Source organism: Wolffia australiana, chromosome 15 (genome assembly GCF_029677425.1).
Source record: "Wolffia australiana isolate 7733 chromosome 15, ASM2967742v1".
Lineage (NCBI taxonomy): Eukaryota > Viridiplantae > Streptophyta > Magnoliopsida > Alismatales > Araceae > Wolffia > Wolffia australiana.
The window spans coordinates 89879-108482 of record NC_135849.1 but is presented as its reverse complement, the minus strand read 5'-3'; the positions used below and the strand labels follow the sequence as shown (position 1 = coordinate 108482).

The window sequence follows — 18604 nt, the reverse complement described above, 5'->3', positions numbered from 1 at the left end:
TTCGAGGTGGCCCAGCCCTTACTGCACTGTAGTAAAATTGAGACTGCTCGACTTCACGCTCCGCTCGTATTTTTAAGGATGGAACAAGAATTGTACTAGGGCTGGGTTGGATGAAGCCGGCTGATATAGCTTTTCAACAACGAGTGATTCCATTGACCGGTACAAAAGCAGATAGGCTATGGAGGCGCGAGTGAGCGGGAGCGGGAGGAAAAGTCGCAGACGAGAGAGACGTTCTGAAAGAAAACGATACAATATTAAAGAAGGGCATAGTTACATGGTCTAAAAAAGAGAATGTCTCACTCACATAGCGACATTTTAATACCAGGTTTGGAGAAGGGCGACTTCAGGTGCGGAATTTATGAGCAGGCGCGGAAGCGGTGAATATATGAGGATGAAGACGAGCGTGAAGATTAAGATGAAGACGACGGAGCGGCGAAGAATTCAAAAAAAAATCCTCTTTTTAAGAAAAAAGAGGTGGTATGTTAACGAATTGGTTCACTACGGAAATGAGACTTAAAAATAAAGTTCAGGCGCGAAGTTTACGAGCGGGAGCGGGAACAAAGGATAGGAAAACTCAACAGTCTCCCAGCAGCAATGTTGAAGAGACAATTATCCACCCTGCAAACATATATATATATATCTGGGTGGAATCAAAGACAGGGGCGAAGCGATATTGTAATTATTGTTGATCAGCAAAAAGAATATACGGCTCTTCAAGAATGTGTCATTTTGGGGATTCTGACGATTTGTTTAATCGATACAACAAATCTCGCAGATATTTCGATTCCAACTCACGACGATGCTATCGCTTCAATCTGATTGATTCTTAACAAATTAGTATCTCCTGCGGTCGTTCTAGCTATATAAGAAATAATTTATTATTAATAGGGAAACTCCGTAGATTTTTTTTATGAGACTATTCTTCAAAAAAAAAAAAAAAGTACTCAAACTTGGGATATTATGTCATTACTTAGTATCCTAACCACTAATGATTAAAATGGGTCAGTTGAGAAAGAGATGGTTACGAAGTAAATAATTCTTTATTTTAAGTTAGATTTCTGTCAGAGGTTACGAAATAAATAACCCCAAGAAGTAGAATACAGTTAGATACTTAAATCTGCATTCTCGCTACGCGCCTAAACGCTCGCTCACTCGCGTCTTCATCTTAATCTTCACGCTCGTCTTCATCTTCACGCTCGTCTTCATCTTCACGCTCGTCTTCATCTTCACGCTCGTCTTCATCTTCACGCTCGTCTTCATCTTCACGCTCGTCTTCATCTTAATATATTCACCGCTTCCGCGCCTTAATTATCCGCTCACTTTTTTTTTATCATCTTTGGACTTCAGTTGAAAGGATGGCTTTATCTCTAGGAGTTCGAGCCTCATCCTTAGCTCTATGTAATGGGTTGGGCTGGGCGGTCTGGCCTGGGCCATAGTTTTGGCTGTGGGATCCCTATTCACTACCGATGCCCCCGTTCTTTTTATGACAGAAGAGGTTCAGCATGAACTTAAAAGAGTTCCCTCGTGGATTCGGGACTTGTCGTGTTCTGTTTGGAAATAGACACAGGCACATCTGTTAATCAACCTGCTCCAGGACCGTGCCTCCAGGTAACGGTTAAGCCATCTAATCCTCTACTTTCCATTCTTATAAACCCGATGAAGGTTCAGCATGAACTCGACATTATGTAAACATAACCGAATGATTATGTTATTTACTTCGTAACCTACACCCATAGACTATCTGATAGCTGGTATGCAAGCGGAAGATCTCTTCGGTTCCGCAGAACGCTCACTCGCGCCTTGACCTAACGGTCAATTGGCTGGAACTGGGAGCTCAGACACTTCAAAATCCCCGTCGGGAGAATACGATATGGCGATGCTATATCTCTGGAAAGACTACAAAAATAAGTCCATACTTTTGTCGTTACAAGCAAAAATGCTCCATCATAGAGAGTTTACCGATGAGAACTAAGCTAAGCTTAATAGGACTTTTGGTCGATATGGTTTACAGTAAAGGTTCTGAGTAAATGAATTATTGAAGCGCGAGGGAGCAGAAGAGTTTCTGAGCGGGAGCGGAGTCACGGATAAAGAAGATGAAGATGAATGTTATGAAGTCAATAAAGATGAAGATGAATCAGGCGCGGAGCGAAGAAGTTATCTTCAAGATAAGTTCTGCAAGAAATGAAAAGTTCTGATTTCTCAGAATTTGTTTCTTTCAGTTCTTTTAAGGGTGAGGAACCGTAAGTAACTCAGTGCTTAGTTCTGAAAGAAATGAAAGCAGAATTCTTCTGATTAAAATCAGAACCTCCCTCCTACATGTTCAATCTTTTTAGCGGTTTCCCAGAGATCTTTATCATTAACGCAACCTTCATTTTGCTCATTCATGGAGTTGTATTTAGTACCTCTAAGAAAGATGATTATCCACCGTTAGTCAGTAATGTGGGTTGGCTTGGATTACTTAGTGTTGCGCGCCTAGGAGGGCAGCGCGCTTTGGGATACGGAAGAGCTTTTATCGCCCAGCTCCCTAACCTAATGCGGCCGGACCGCGGGGAACCGTAGCATGGGGGACGTCCTAATCCTTTTGCCGCCGTAAGGCTGGCTAATCGTACGCAGCAGGAGCAAGGGAACTCCCCTGGTTCTGGAAGGCACATGAGTCCGAACGCTATGTTGAATGTGCGACTCATACTACACAACGTAGGTACCTGTGCAGGTGAGGCGTCGGTCACTCCTAGAAACGGCGGCTGCGGCGCGAGGCGCTATTTTAAGAGCGGACGTGCTGCAACCTATGGATCACCAGGCAGCTCTTTCGCTGCATAGGGATATCGGGGGGGCATAGCACCATTCTTCTTGGAGGAGGGTTGGATTGCCCGGGTGACAGATCCTGTCATAATGTACTCCTACCTGTTGCACCCGCAACCGAAGTGAAGTCGAGCATATTGTGCTGAAATCTAAGATGCTGAACCAAAGCATCCAAACTCATATTTATCAAGATAGATGAAGACGCGACGGAGCGAAGGAGGATCATGTAAATGGGCAAGACTGGATAGCGTCCTCTACTCCACTAATGGGCTCCATGTCTTCCCTATTACCAAAGTTGAGCATTTGAGTCGCTGCGCGCCTTCTGAATCTGAAGATGACTTCGTAACATGAATCTGAATTGACTTCGTAACATTAAGATGAATCTTCACTTCGTAACCCGCTCACTCGCCCCTCAGCTGCTCTTTATCCGCTGGATAACCTCAGAACCTCGACCTTTCCGGTTTCAGGAGATGTGGACTCGACATCCTGATTGATAATAGCTGATCTATTCCGGTCCATGCTCGGCCGGTGCTTAGCCTCTCTTTTATGTTTTATTATTTTCTTTCATTCATTTTAATCTTCTTTCTTCTTCTGATTCAATTTCTTCTTCTGTTCTTTATTTCATAACCGAAGGCGCGAAAGCGGTTCATATATTAAGATGAAGACGAGCGTGAAGATGAAGACGCGGCGGAGCGAAGCGACGGAGCGGGAGCGAAAGAAATAAAAGAAAAGAAATAAAGGCGTGACGAGCGTGAAGATGAAGATGAAGACGAGCGTTCAGATTAAGATGAAGACGAGCGTTCAGATTAAGATGAAGACGAGCGAGCGGGGGCGAGTTTACGAGCGAAGAAATTAAATAATGGAGTTAAAAAAAAAAGATATATCAAGCTGAGGTGAGGATGAAGTCCTCAAGTGCAAGTGCCAGCACAATCATGAACTGTACCCTTCCCTTGGCAAGAAAACACTTAGACATCTTAAAGAAATAAAATTTCTGGCGACAACGCGCATAATAGAAAGAGGTTCCGAAGGTTCCGAAGGTTACGAAGTAAAGATTAATGATGAGCAAGGCGCGCAGCGAAGTGACTGATCCGGACATGCTCTTCTTACTATTCAACTCTTTTCTAGCAGGTTCTGAGGGGCGAGTGAGCGAGAGAAGAAACGAAGTCAATTCACAATATGCGAATGAAGAAATAACTGAATGGCTTATATTCCATCACGGGTGACTGAGGAGGATAACAACATGTTGCTTTCCACTCTATCTGATCAATTCACTTTGTGACCTTGTCGGCGGATAGCGTCCCGGGACCAAATGGATTTACTGGCATCTTATTCTCTGTCTGGAGACTGTCTCTATATCTATTATAGATGCGATACTCTCTTTCTTTCTCCATGGTTTTCTGGATCTGTTCTTCTGATTAAAATTAAGAACTTTTCTTCTGATAAATCAGTTATTAGCGTCACCTTCGTTTATCCGCTGGATAACCTCAGTGATTAGCATCACCTTCGTATATCCGCTTGATAACCTCAGTGATTAGCATCACCTTCGTTTATCCGCTGGATAACCTCAGTGATTAGCATCACCTCTCTTTGTTTATAAGAGAATTTCTAAGATATTTACAGATTAACTGAGCTGCCTAGAATGATTGAAGAACAAGATTTTCGGTTCTGAAAGAACTGCAAGAACTGTGTCTTGTTAACTCATGATCTTTTTCAAGCAGAAATGTTATAGAGATATGCAGCTCCTAAAGTCGCGCCGTCGAACCCGCTCACTCGCGCCTCAGTTTAATTTAATTTGCTGATACTTATCATTCATTGATAGAATGTTATCAAATTGCTGGTTTTCTCTCCTTAGTGCATGATAAGTAGACATAACTTTAAGAGCAACAGGGATAATAAATAAAATAAGAGTAGGCGTGGAGAGCTTTTTGCGGGGAAACTTGCAAGTAAAGTTTGGGGGGAGGCGGGCGTCGACCCAACCTTATGAGTATTCGGACTATAACAGTTCCGATGAACAGTCACTCACTTTTGACAGTTATACGATTCCAGAAGATGATCCAGAATTGGGTCAATCACGTTTATTAGAAGTGGACAATAGAGTGGTTGTACCAGCCAAAACTCATCTACGTATGATTGTAACACCTGCTGATGTACTTCATAGGCTGTACCTTCCTCAGGTGTCAAATGTGATGCTGTACCTGGTCGTTCAAATCAGACCTCCATTTCGGTACAACGAGAAGGAGTTTACTACGGTCAGTGCAGTGAGATTCGTGGAACTAATCATGCCTCTCTGGCGTGCGCCCGGATACATAGGCCATTGCTGAGCCCACTCTGGCTCAGCCGCACCACCGAGTGCGAGCCACCCGAGAAGCAAGCTATTACAGCGAGAGGCTGGAGCAATAGGCGCGAGTGAACGGGGTAACGAAGTGTTAAGAAGAAGCGCGTTAAGCGGTAGAGCAGAGGAGGCGGTTAGGATAACGAACTTGAAACGCGGAGCCCGAGCGGCGGCGAGTGGTTAGTGGCAAATAGCGCCCTAGTTGATGGCATTCCTCTCTGCGGCACTCGAGGAACCACGGGCACTCCATACAGAGCAAGCAAGTCTTAGGGATGAGACGCCCGCGCAAGGACCTCAATTCTCATTAGGAGGTTCTGCAAGAAAGGACCTATGAAAGTCGGGCAACCCCGTCCCCCGGCAACGCGTCACGTGTCGAGAGGAGGAGTTTAGAGGCCTTATAGTAGCACGGACCTCCTTTTTATTTCTAGGTCATGCGAAGGGGGCCAGTCCAAGATCGTCGGTTATTCTACAAAGACAACAGGCGCTTTGGCTAGGCGCCACTCTCTTTCTGAGTTATTCCAGCTTCTTCATTTGTGCCACGGTGAGCGAACAAAAGAGGGCCGTCTCAGCTACAGGTAGTGAAACTACGGCGGTGATTAGCATCACCTCTTCTTGTTCCTTTTAGTCTGTAACGAGTCCGGGAAGCCTGGAATCATCAATCTGAGGCGCTTAGGAGCGAAGAAGCGACAGTGGCAAGGTTATGTTATTTTTCACATAAGAAGTCAATGAATCAACGATTCATGCAAGGCGCGAGTGAGCTATGAGCAGGCGCGACGGCGCGAGTGAGCGGGAGTCAAAAGTACTCGAAGCTGCAGGTTACGAAGTCACTGTAGTCAAGGGGAGGCCATTCGCTCAAGCATTCCCGCGGAAGTGAATGGAGCGAGGGAGTGGGGGGTGGGACCTCGCTCGCCTATCTATTATTAGTTTGACACACGATCTACGTGCAGTCACGAAGATTACGGTCAAAGTCGTGAGTATCTGAAAGAAAGTTAACCCAGCCTAACGGCTGCCTTTATATCGTAGTCATTGAGCGATTGGAATTGAGAAGGAGAGGCGAACAATGTGAGCTGTAGGTCTGAAGTAAAGTGAGTAGTTCGATTGATTTCCTTAAATCGGAAACCTCAAAACCCTCTTGGATAATAGCCGAAAAGCCACCTCTTTATCCGCTCCTAAAGTCGCGCGTCGCGCCTGGATCTACAAAAGTCTGACTACAACTAAGACCATTCATGGTGTCGCGAGCGGCCTAAGCAGTAGCTTGCGTGTAAATAAATCTATTTAGCCGATGGAAAGTACTTCAGTCGTTGGTACCACCTTACAGGAGGCGTGAGTACTTCGCTATGTTTATAGAACGACGAGGCGCACTATTTGAAGCACCCCTTAGTGCTGTGTTAGGGGCCCATTTAATTAACTTCGTTACCTTAAAGTGAATGGGCCTTAACGCTCAAGCCCCATCGCAACTCTCAGAGGCAGGGTTCAAGCCGCAGTACTTTAGCCCTTTTATTGTGCGAGCTTTCTGGCTCTTCTTGACTAAGCCTAATTTAATCTAACCCAACTTCCCTGACTCCTTACCTACCTAACGGCCGGCCCCGTGACCTTTCGGAATGGGAGATCCGTGTTGGCAACAACCATGGTAAGCGGAACAACTGAGCCAGGTTCTGCTAAGGCGTAGGTTCCGACTTTAGGTTACGAAGTCAATGAAGATTCATGTTACGAAGTCAATGAAGATTAAAATGCAGAAGTCAGTACGAAGTCAGAAACGATTCATCAACGATGAATCAACGTTCTGCTAAGAAGTCAAAGAAAATAAAGGCGCGGAAGCGGTGAATATATGAGGATGAAGACGAGCGTGAAGATGAAGACGAGCGTGAAGATGAAGACGAGCGTTCAGATGAAGACGAGCGAGCGGGCGCGAGGATGAATCACGTTATGAAAGAAACGAAGTCAAAGGCGCAAGGAGCGGGAGCGATTCAGATTCAGATTCATGTTACGAAGGTTATTCAGATTCATCTTCAAGTACGAAGTCAGAAAGGTTTTATGTTTTAACATAAAACGTTACGAAGTCAAAGGTTCTGCAAGAACACGTTCTGAAAGAAATGAAGTCAAAGGCGCGAGGAGCAGGAGCGAAAGAACAACGAAGAAAAAAGTGTGGTTAGCCCTTCGTGACTCCTGGCTGTCGTCCTCACTACGATCGCCTGCTTCCCGCAGCTCTTAAACTAACCAAAACGGAGCTCCTCAACAACCAGAAAGAAGGAGGTTATCCAGCGCAGCGGATAAATTAGGTTATCCAGCAGATAACTTTACAAACCAAGATCGGATTAAAGTAGCTCGCTCCTAAGCGCGTCGCGCCTAAAAAAATTCTCATCCGATAGGACTGAAAGGAGTGGTGTTAGATCCGTAGCCACAGAAGCTCTCCAAGAGCTTTTAGCGCAGGCGCGAGTGAGCGGACGCGTAGCGATCCTACTTTTCGCTAGTTTCTTTTTATTTCATAACTTTTATTTCTTCATAACGTTCTGCAAGAACTTCGGAACCTTCCGCTTACGCCGCTCACTCGTCTTCATCTGAATGCTCGTCAGGCGGCTAGGTCACGGCGAGGTAACACGAAGTGTTATAAAGGTTCTGGCAAGAAAGAAAGAGGACTCGCAAGCGCCTTTAGATCTGGCTGGCGGGCTAAGATTATCCGAAGGCGCAAGCGGACGGTTATGAAATAAAGAACTTTTTATTAGGTACTCTTTCTTTGTTTGGAGCTGATTATAAAATGACTGACTTTTATTATTTATTATAACAAAATAATCTAGATCAGGCGCGGAAGCGGTGAATATTAAGATGAAGACAAGCGAGCGGCGAAGAACTGATGAAATTAGAAAAGAAGCAATCACCTAAAAAAACTTTTTCATTTGACAAGATAGAAAAAGGATTATGAATTCTACTTTCTAAGATTGGATTCTCTAGCTAGAGAGGAGAGACAGAGTCCTTTTTTTTTATCGCGAAATACGACATTTTTTTTAGGAGTTTATACGGATTACACACAACAGCCCACTTGACCAATTTGCCATTAACCCATTGATTCTGATGAAGGTGGGAAACTTATATTTCTCATTCACAAATCCATCCTTGTTTATGCTGCTAACTCTAAGTTTAGTCTTACTTCTGCTTTATTTTGTTACGAAAAAGGGAGGGGGAAAGTCAGTGCCAAATGCTTGGCAATCTTTGGTAGAGCTTATTCATGATTTCGTGCTGAATCGGGTAAATGAACAAATAGGTGGTAACGGAGTCAATGTTAAACAAAGGTTTTTCCCTCGCATCTCGGTCACTTTTACTTTTTCGTTATTTCGTAATCCCCAGGGTATGATACCCTATAGCTTCACAGTGACAAGTCATTTTCTCATTACTTTGGCTCTCTCATTTTCTATTTTCATAGGCATTACTATAGTTGGATTTCAAAGAAATGGGCTTCATTTTTTAAGCTTTTTATTACCCGCAGGAGTCCCACTGCCGTTAGCACCTTTTTTAGTACTCCTTGAGCTAATCCCTCATTGTTTTCGTGCATTAAGCTTAGGAATACGTTTATTTGCTAATATGATGGCCGGTCATAGTTCAGTAAAGATTTTAAGTGGGTTTGCTTGGACTATGTTATGTATGAAAAATCTTTTGTATTTCATAGGAGATCCTGGTCCTTTATTTATAGTTATTGCATTAACTGTCCGAATTAGGTGTAGCTATATCACAAGCTCATGTTTCTACGATCTCAATCTGTATTTACTTGAATGATGCTACAAATCTCCATTAAATGAAACATTTAATAATTGAATAAAAACGAGGTTCCGCTCGTAAACTCGCCCCTCAGAACGTTATGAAATAAAGAAGGTTCTTATTTTTAAGAAAGACAGAGGTTATGTTTACATAACGGATTCAACGGCGGATCAACTCCAGCGCTGGGAGTTCTGCCGGTAGAATTGACCGTAGGAACCCGAGTGGCACTGACCGCGTTCTTTTTGGTTGATGCTCAATCAACCTACAATGCCCTACTAGGCAGGGACTGGATACACTCCAACGCTTCGCCCCTCATAACTACTTAACCACTTTCTTTTGGAAGGAGGCGCGAAGTTTACGAGCGGGAGCGGAGCGCGGCCGTATTCTTTCGACTCGAATGCTGCTGAAGCAACTCTTTATGGATCAGAGATAGGTCCACTTTCGTCGGCCGAGACAAACGGCCTAGGCCTAGGGAGTTAAAACTTCGCGTTACCTGAACCGATCAGTACTTGGCTAGTTGATAACCAAAACCGCGCCATCGTTCCAACCAAGCGGTGATCGTCACTGATGAAGAATGATGGATAAATAAAGAGAAGCAAAGAATAGAAGTGGCTTCCATCATGTTCTTGCAGAACCTGCTACGAGTCAAATAATTAATAAAAATCTCAATGGTCGAAAAGAAATCGAGGCGCGGAAGCGGTGAATATTAAGATGAAGACGGGCGTGAAGATGAAGACGTGATGGAGCGTGAATATTAAGATGAAGACGCGACGGAGCATGGATAAGAAGGCGCGAGTGAGCGGGCGCTTAGTTAGGAGCGTTTACGAGCGGGAGCAAAAGTTCTTGAAGAACGTTCTTCAAGGGGCGAACGAGCGGGTTACGAAGTTAATTTAGATTCAGATTCATCAGAAAACGTTATCCAGCGGATAAAGGCGCGAGGAGCGTTCAGATTAAGATGAAGACGCGACGGAGCGACTTCAGGAGCAAAGCGACGGCGCGAGTGAGCGGGAGTCAATGAAGATTCAGATTCAGGTTATCGGATAAGAAACGTTCTGCAAGAAACGTTACGAAGTCAATCAAACAAAGGTTATGTTATTTTGAACATAAGAAGTCAATGAACAATATGCGAATGAAGAAATAAGAATGAAAGAAAAGTCAAAGAAACTAAGGCGCGAGGGAGCAGAAGCGAGTGAGCGGGAGCGAAGGCGCGAGGTTCATGTTACGAAGTGAAATTTTTATTATAACGTAATAGAGTACTGCTGCTTGGATTATCGTAGAATAATAACTTAGGTTCTGAAAGAACTTAAAAGACAGATGCCGCTCGAGGGAGCCACTTGTCTGGTCTTGCGGTGCACTCACTCCAGTTACGAGAATGAAATGCCGCCCCTTCCTCCTTACAACTCGCACCATTCAAAGGTGGAGCAGGTTACCCGAAGGTTATCCGAAGGTTATCCGATTCTGATAAATAAGAACCGAAAGAAGCTAAACACTTTTTGAAGCAGCCGGCGCACCCCTTTTATGAACGTGATAAAGAGTACACAAACAAACTTCCCTGACCTACTAATCATCATCTCATCTGGCGCGAAACTCAAAAAATTCTCATCACCTTCCCAGCCCTGCCGTCACCCTAGCAGCCGCCTACCTACTCGTGCTCGTAGCTCGATCGGAGTTCGGTGTGGTCCGGCAGATAAGTCGTCCGTATCAAGTGATACGTGAATTGCTCAGTAGTGCTTTCTTTCATAAAAAAAGTTGGCGGAAATAGCTTAATGGTAGAGCATAGCCTTGCCAAGGCTGAGGTTGAGGGTTCAAGTCCCTCCTTCCGCTCCTGGCTTCGTCGTTCAGTGGTAACGAGTGGAGTAGGCTGCGAGTCGAGTGCATAAGCACGGAACGAGCTGCAAGCAGAGAGCAGACTACCGCTTCGACAGTACTAACAGGTGGGGCGCCTATGACTGCAGCTGATACAGGGAATTTGAAACGCACAGGCCTTGCTTGAAGCCTCCGTGTGCTGGATGGGAGCTGCTGCTATAAGAGTAGAGCATTGATTATGATTATGTTATGTAAACATAACCTAATCTTTCTTTGGGGAGAGAAGACGGCGTTCAGCACAAAGGAGGGCATGAGTGAGTGGCTCGTGATGCCGTTCTGTCTCACCAATGCACGCACCGAGTACCTGACTGATGAATGAGGTTATGAAATAACGAAGGAACAGAACCTTTGTTTGGATTTCCGAGGCCGAGGCGCGAGGAGCGTGAAGATGAAGGCGCGAGGAGCGTGAAGATGAAGACGAGCGTTCAGATAAAGATGAAGACGAGCGAGCGAGGAACTCGTATACCGTTGATCCCGGGAATGATTGAAGAGAGACCAGTCCAAGCAAGAGTAAGTGAGGCAGCTATGAAGGCGCTTGCGGAGGTACGAAGTTTCCATGTGAAAACCTCACTTTTCTACGCTCCTTCAGTCGCGTCTGAATCTTAATATTCATGCTCGTCTGAATCTGAACGCTCGTCTTCATCTTAATATATTCACCGCTTCCGCGCCTCGGGTCTGGCTTTGTACTGGAGGAAGGGGGGCGTAGCTTCGAGCTACTGAAAAGAGAAAAGCACTAACAAAGTTTTTGTTTTTTTAGGTTAACTGTGATGCCTCGGGGAAGGCAATAGGAGCGGTGGAGGTTCTTCAAGAACTGTGTTAGAGCTCGAAGTTGAACGAAGTCTCCACGTATGATCAAAGTACTCAATGGAAACTTAGAAATGCTCAACAAATGTTCTTTCAGAACCTTAGTGTTTCTGAGGTTCTGAAGGTTATCCGCGCAGTGGATAAGTTTGGACTACCAAAGAACCAGTCGGGTCATGACAGCTGGTGTTTTCTTTGTTCTGATTGATGTTTTCTGAGAAATTTCATGTTATTCTGAAAAAATGATTAGCGCGCCGGCAGGTTCTGAGGTTATCGTTACGAAGTAAAGGAGGTTCTTCTTTTAATTTCAGAAGGAGCCGGTTGGGATGCCAAACCAGCCTCGGTATCGCTGCAGGGAATAGGCATAGTTCCGGTGACTGTTTCTGAGGGGAGGCCGCGGCTGATGTCAACCTTGTAGTCGGCATTCCTCAGTAGCTCAGTGGTAGAGCGGTCGGCTGTTAACTGACTGGTCGTAGGTTCGAATCCTACTTGGGGAGATTTTATGTTTTCTGAATGAAAGTTACGTTCTGTAAAGAAATGAAAGCGCTCGTGTATTCTTGCTTTTATCTAACGCTCCCTTATGCTCCCGCTCACTCGCGCCTTCTTTTTTTGAAAAAGACATAACCTGTCTTTGTTTCTATTGCATTCTATCTCATCGTATCACATTCTGTTCTGCGAGATTTGAGAATCACCGTCCTGGCGTAGATCCGGTCCCTTCAGGGGCGACTTTAGGAGCAATTAATCATTCTCAGATGATGTACTAGCAGTGCATCTTTGATGCAGTCATCAATTCTCCCGATCGGCCGCGAGCAAACAATAACGAGGAACGCTTGGCTATGCTACTATTGGACTTGTTCTGCTATTCTGCCCAAGCCTGGCTGAGGAAGAGTGACGGGAACATAAATATGCTGATTCGGACCTTTCATTATTAAATTAATTCACGAGAAAAAAAAGTAAGGCCATTCCATTTCAACAAAAGACCCATACCCAAGTTCCATAGCTTTGCGGCCGCTCTCCCGATCATTCTTTTCCGCTCCTAAAGTAAAGTCGCGCCTTCCCTGGCCGGTTGTGGGCAGGAGGGATTCGAACCCCCGACACCGTGGTTCGTAGCCACATGCTATAATCCTCTGAGCTACAGGCCCCACCTCGTCTCCACTGGATCTGTTCCCAGGAGTCCCCTTTTAGCTCCGCTTTCCTTGGGTTAAGAAGATGTGAAAGCGCTTTTATCTCTATAAGAACAGTGCGCTCCGAGGTGTGAAGTGGGAGAGAAGAGATATCATAATTGGGGTTTTTAATAATTATCATTTTTTTATTATATATGAAAGACCTACTCCAATGCCTTACAAATAGGGGCTCGTAGTGCGCCCTCATGAGGCCGATCTCCTAATGTCTAAGCGAGCAAATGGCGAATTGCTAAAATGCAAGAAAGCATCCACTTGACTTTAGGAGCGGAGAAGCGACGGCGCGACGAGCGAAGAAGTCAATTTCTGCTTTAACTTTTTGTTACGAAGTAAACATTCCATCGTGACAATGGGTTCAGGCAAACCCGGGCGGATTCAGCTCACCTGATCCATTACTGCACGGAATTCGCTGGCGACGATGCAAACCTTATCCGCTTATTCCAATGAAACCTTGCCGGGGCAGCATTAGACTCCCCTACCAACCGACCCCCCAGCCGAATCCATTCCAACATCCACTGACTTGGCCGCCAACTTCATCAAGCAGTTCTGCTACAACATGCCGTGCCCCCTTAGAGGCTTTACTCTACATAATAGAGTCGGTAGGTATACAAAAACAAACAATTTGATAAAAAAGAAGGCGCGAGGAGCGGAGCGGCGACGAGCAAAGAAGTCATTTCATTCATGCTGAACCTTACCTATGATGCAAGGTTCTGCAAGAACTTATGTTATGTAAATTCGAAGGTTTTCCAAGGAGCGACGGCGCGAGTGAGCGGACGAGCGAAGAAGTAAAGAATTTGACTACCATGGGAGCTGGGACACGTCAGCCACTGGGACGCATGCTTTGCTAATAATTCTAACTGCTCTAGTTGAGTACCAATGGCTTTGTTAGACTGAGCCGATTTCGTCGACCTTGACAATTGTTGAGACTTTTCAAAGGTTATGTTTACCCGCTCACTCGTGCCTTCGGAACCTTCCATTCACATTCAGATCTTTGTGGATAACTTCGTTACCTCTGCATGAATAAAGTGGTTCCTTTCGTGTGGTTGGCAGCGAATCGGGTGCGCCCGGGACAGCGGTTCACAAGGCATAAGCTGTACAATGAATCGGCTCAAATATTGGATTCGTAAAAAAAAATCCCCTAATCTCTTTTATTTCATAACGTGGCGGAACTTTAAGATGCTGAACCAAAGCATCCAATAGTGCTCTTTATAAGAGTAGGCGTGGAGAGCTTTAAGATGCACATCCACATCGATTGGCGGTAAGATGGTCCTGGAAGGTGATGCTATCCGCATTCTTCGGGCAGCTTCTTTACCTTCGGTAACTTATCTTTCAGATAACGTTTCATCTGAAAAACTGAGGTTCTGAGTTTACTTCACAGAACCTGAGGTGAGGTTACGAAGTTCTTGCAGAACCTCTCAGAGGCGCGAGTGAGCGGCGCGACGGCGCGACTTTAGGAGCGTGCGAATTTATGATATGAGCGGAGCGAAGAAGCGACGGCGTGACTTTAGGAGCAAAGAACGTGATGCTAATATAATAAGTAAGAAATCACTTTTTTTCGGTGATTTATCTGCAACTGGAGCCGATTAAATTCTGTTGTGATAATAAAAACCCACAGGAAAGTCAAAGTCAAGTTTCAACCCAACCATTATATAAATAGTGTTGTGAAGCAAGGCGCGGAAGCGGTTCATATATTAAGATTCAGACGCGAGTGAGCGAGCGTCATATGCTAATAGATGAGTTCTTTCAGAACCTCTCACGAAAGCATTAGATGCTGAAACATTCCTAGGACATGTGTATAAGATGGGCATTCATTTACTTTTGTTGAGGTTCTGAAAGAAGGTTCCGCTCGGTTTGTAGAAGGTTCAGCATGAACTGCAAGAAGGAAGGTTACGAAGTAAAGTATCCGCTTGCCGCTTCTGCTCATAAATCGCCGTCGCTGAGCGGATTGAAAAAAGACTAGTCATTATTTCGCTCCTTCTGCTCCGCTCCGTCGCGCTTTTTTCGGTATGCGTTATAACACTTATCCGCTGGATAACGTTTTATGTTAAAAATAACATAACCTTCTCTGGAGAAGCAAAAATAGAAGGGATGGAGTAGATGGTCCAACTACAGAACTTCTTCTTTTTCATTACTTCCATGGTCGTGCCTCGTGGCACGGCAGCACCCGTACTATTGAAATGGTTCGTCAATAGAGATGTTCCCACAGGTGCCCCTTTTTCCAATGGTACGTTAATTCCTATTCTTATCCCTGAATTCCCTTTTTTAGTCTATCTACATTCAAGGAAATTCATACACTCCATGGACGGAGCTAAAAGTGGAGTGTTGATCAGAGCAAGTTGCCATATTCTATTACCAGACATAATTTGGAGAAGCTCATCCGCTAGAAATGCTTTATGTTGTTGCGTTCCTGCCTCATTTCCGTCTTATCGAATCCATGGGGACTTGTCATATTTAGAATCTTTCTGCGGTGTGCTCCGTTTACTATTCTTTCAGATTTCTTCTCTTTACCACGCGATAGGTCAGCGAAGCGTGAGTGTGCGCAGAGCGCCCGTACTACCTGCCTAACCCTTCGGCCTAACGGGAATGAGCAACGACGAAATGACAAGAAACCCGGGCACCCCCATATAGAAAGAAGAGTAGAAAGTTTTGGGCCTTCCGCTTTACCCATCCCCTCTTCTTCGGGGAGTGCGAGTTGGGGGGGTGTGCCGCAAGAAATAGGGCTTGAAGTGCTACGCGCCTTACCAACGAGCCGACTGCTGATGGCTGTTGGTCACGACTACTACCAAAAAGTTAACATGAAGATTCATATTTCACATGGAGGAGTGTGCATCTTTATCTTGGGTGTTCTTCTGTCGTGCGACCCGGTGGCTTATGTGCGACCTGTGGCCCACGCCTCCTATTTGTTCAGGGCGGGCGGTGTGAACTCTGATTCGATCCGGGTATTCAATCCCGACGCTGAGATGCTCAGTTGACTCCTTAACCTTGATAGGAAGATGGCTTATTCCAAAATTAGTGCTAAAGGTTACGAACTATTGGATGAACTAATGCGAATGGGTGTAAGCCTCGCTGCTCGGAAACACCCAGTGCTGACCACACTAAGAGACACGAAAGCGCAGGTAATGCCAGTTGGCGAAGTGGCGTTAAGCATCCCTAGCGGTACCGAGAGGTCGTGATGATATTATCTATGTTCGTACCGCTCCTCGTGGAGTAGATCCCGCATCCAACCAACCCTTTTTACCAGGGAACGGGATAATTCCCACTCCCGCTGGCAGGCCAGCCGGGCCATGAGCGCGATGGGAATGGGCTTCCCAAAAAGCCAGCCCGGGCCGGGGTCAGCATAGAATGAAGGGGACGGCCCTAGTTGCCAAAGAAAGCGGGTTGCTTGCGGGCGGATAAAAGCGGACGTGGGGCGACGGAGTGGGGCGCAGCGTAACTAGGAGAGCCATTTGGGTGAGACAGAATGGGCGGGCACGAGCGGTCTGGTGTCCAAGCCGATTGGTCAGACGACGACTACTGCACAGGTCTGCAAGAAATGAAAAGTTCTGATTTCTCAGAATTTGTTTCTTTCAGTTCTTTTAAGGGTGAGGAGCCGTAAGTAACTCAGTGCTTAGTTCTGAAAGAAATGAAAGCAGAATTCTTCTGATTAAAATCAGAACCTCCCTCCTACATGTTCAATCTTTTTTTAGCGGTTTCCCCAGAGATCTTTATCATTAACGCAACCTTCATTTTGCTCATTCATGGAGTTGTATTTAGTACCTCTAAGAAAGATGATTATCCACCGTTAGTCCGTAATGTGGGTTGGCTTGGATTACTTAGTGTTGCGCGCCTAGGAGGGCAGCGCGCTTTGGGATACAGAAGAGCTTTTATCGCCCAGCTCCCTAACCTAATGCGGCCGGACCACGGGGAACCGTAGCATGGGGGACGTCCTAATCCTTTTGCCGCCGCAAGGCTGGCTAATCGTACGCAGCAGGAGCAAGGGAACTCCCCTGGTTCTGGAAGGCACATGAGTCCGAACGCTATGTTGAATGTGCGACTCATACTACACAACGTAGGTACCTGTGCAGGTGAGGCGTCGGTCGGTCCTAGAAACGGCGGCTGCGGCGCGAGGCGCGATTTTAAGAGCGGACGTGCTGCAACCTAGGGATCACCAGGCAGCTCTTTCGCTCCATAGGGATATCGGGGCATAGCACCATTCTTCTTGGAGGAGGGTTGGATTGCCCGGTGACAGATCCTGCCATAATGTACTCCTACCTGTTGCACCCGCAACCGAAGTGAAGTCGAGCATAGATACGACGATCTTCATGCGATGCGTGAAGGTTATGAAATAACGAAGGAAAAGGGCGGTAGATGATAATGATAAAGAGCTAGCGTCTGGACGGGCGGGCGGAATGGATAAGCGAAAGGTGCCATGGTACCTACTAAAACAACTAAACTCGAGGCGCGGAAGCGGTGAATATATGAGGATGAAGACGAGCGTTCAGATGAAGACGAGCGAGCGGGACCTTTTCTCGAGCACAGAATAGGCAATTGAGAGATAGAGCTAGTGGGGAATCAATGCTCCGGACCGAAGATTCCTCCGACACCTGGCTTTCTCCGACGCATATTAGCTTAGCTGCGCTCAATAGGTTCTGAAAGAATTGTTTCTGATTAAAATAAGAACTGTTCTGATAAATCAGAACCTGCGACACTCCCACTCCTACGCCTGCTGAGCAAGATGCATTGCGATTTCCTCTTCTGTGGAGGCGCCTCTGCCTCACACCCGGAACGGGAAGAGAAATACTTTCTTTGTTCGGGGGTTTCGTAAAGAAAGCCAAACCCCAAGACAAGGCGCGACGGAGCGAGCGACTCCAGGCGCTTAGCAATATAATGTTACGAAGAACATTATATTGGAACTTCCAGTTCCAATTGGAGCATATAGATCCGTAAATGTCCCCTTTTACAATTTCTAGTTCAAGAATTTGAACTAGAACTTCGCCATATCGCACCCCAGTCCCAGCACAAGATCCATCATATCTTAAGTCCGGCATAGCGCTGAGCGAAGATGCATCCTGGGCGTGGCTTATGGGTGACTATTCCTTTCTTTTTGTCCCTTGTTGACTTCGTAACATTAAGATGAAGATGAATTGACTTCTTTTGCTCCCGCTCCTAAGCGCCGCTCTTAAACTCGCGCCTTTGGTTTTGACGAAGGCGCGAGAGCGGGAGCGTCGAAGGCGCGTAGCGAAGGTTCTGAAATAAAGGTTATCTTCAAGATCAAACTCCTAACCCCTTGAGCCGTGTATTGTAAGTGATCCGAACCCGCCCGGTAAAAACCGCCTTAGAGGCAAGTGCTGTTGGTGAGCCGTATGATGGGCAACCATCTCCTGCGGTTCGGAGAGGACTCAGCAGAGTTCTTCCAGTTCATCGTAACCTCAGAACCTTTCACTCTATTTTATTATATACGCTTAGCGAAAAGAATGTTTTTTGATAAACCTAGGACATGGATTCTATATGAACCAATGGATCGTAACAAGTCGTTACTACTAGCAATGACTTCCTCTTTCATTATTTCATCCTTTCCATATCCCTCTCCCTTGTTTGATCTTACTCATCAAATGGCACTCAGTTCATATCTGTAAGTAAATTCGATCATTAAAAAGGTTCAAAGAAAGGGTGGTTCCATGAGGGCATTGTAAGGCAGCCATGATTAGCCAGCCTATCCGCAGGAACCTTCACGGACAAAGAATGGAGGCATGCATCTGTAGAAGCAAGGATTTGATCTCAGCCGCTCAACTTGTAATGCGCCAAGGTACGGAAGCTCCTGAGTTGATAATTTGAACTAGAACACAGGAATCAGTCTGAACCGCTTCGCTAACTCGAAGCGCATCGAGCAACACAA

General features: G+C 45.7%; 2 non-coding genes across 2 annotated transcripts; both read left to right on the top strand.

Moving 5' to 3' along the window:
- Nucleotides 1-10633: 10633 nt before the first annotated feature.
- TRNAG-GCC (transfer RNA glycine (anticodon GCC)) lies at nucleotides 10634-10705 on the top strand. Its single transcript has one exon. It is a non-coding gene; the product is annotated as a tRNA-Gly (tRNA).
- A 1268-nt stretch (nucleotides 10706-11973) lies between these two features.
- On the top strand, nucleotides 11974-12045 carry TRNAN-GUU (transfer RNA asparagine (anticodon GUU)). The gene has a single exon. It is a non-coding gene; the product is annotated as a tRNA-Asn (tRNA).
- The last annotated feature ends 6559 nt before the right edge of the window (nucleotides 12046-18604 follow it).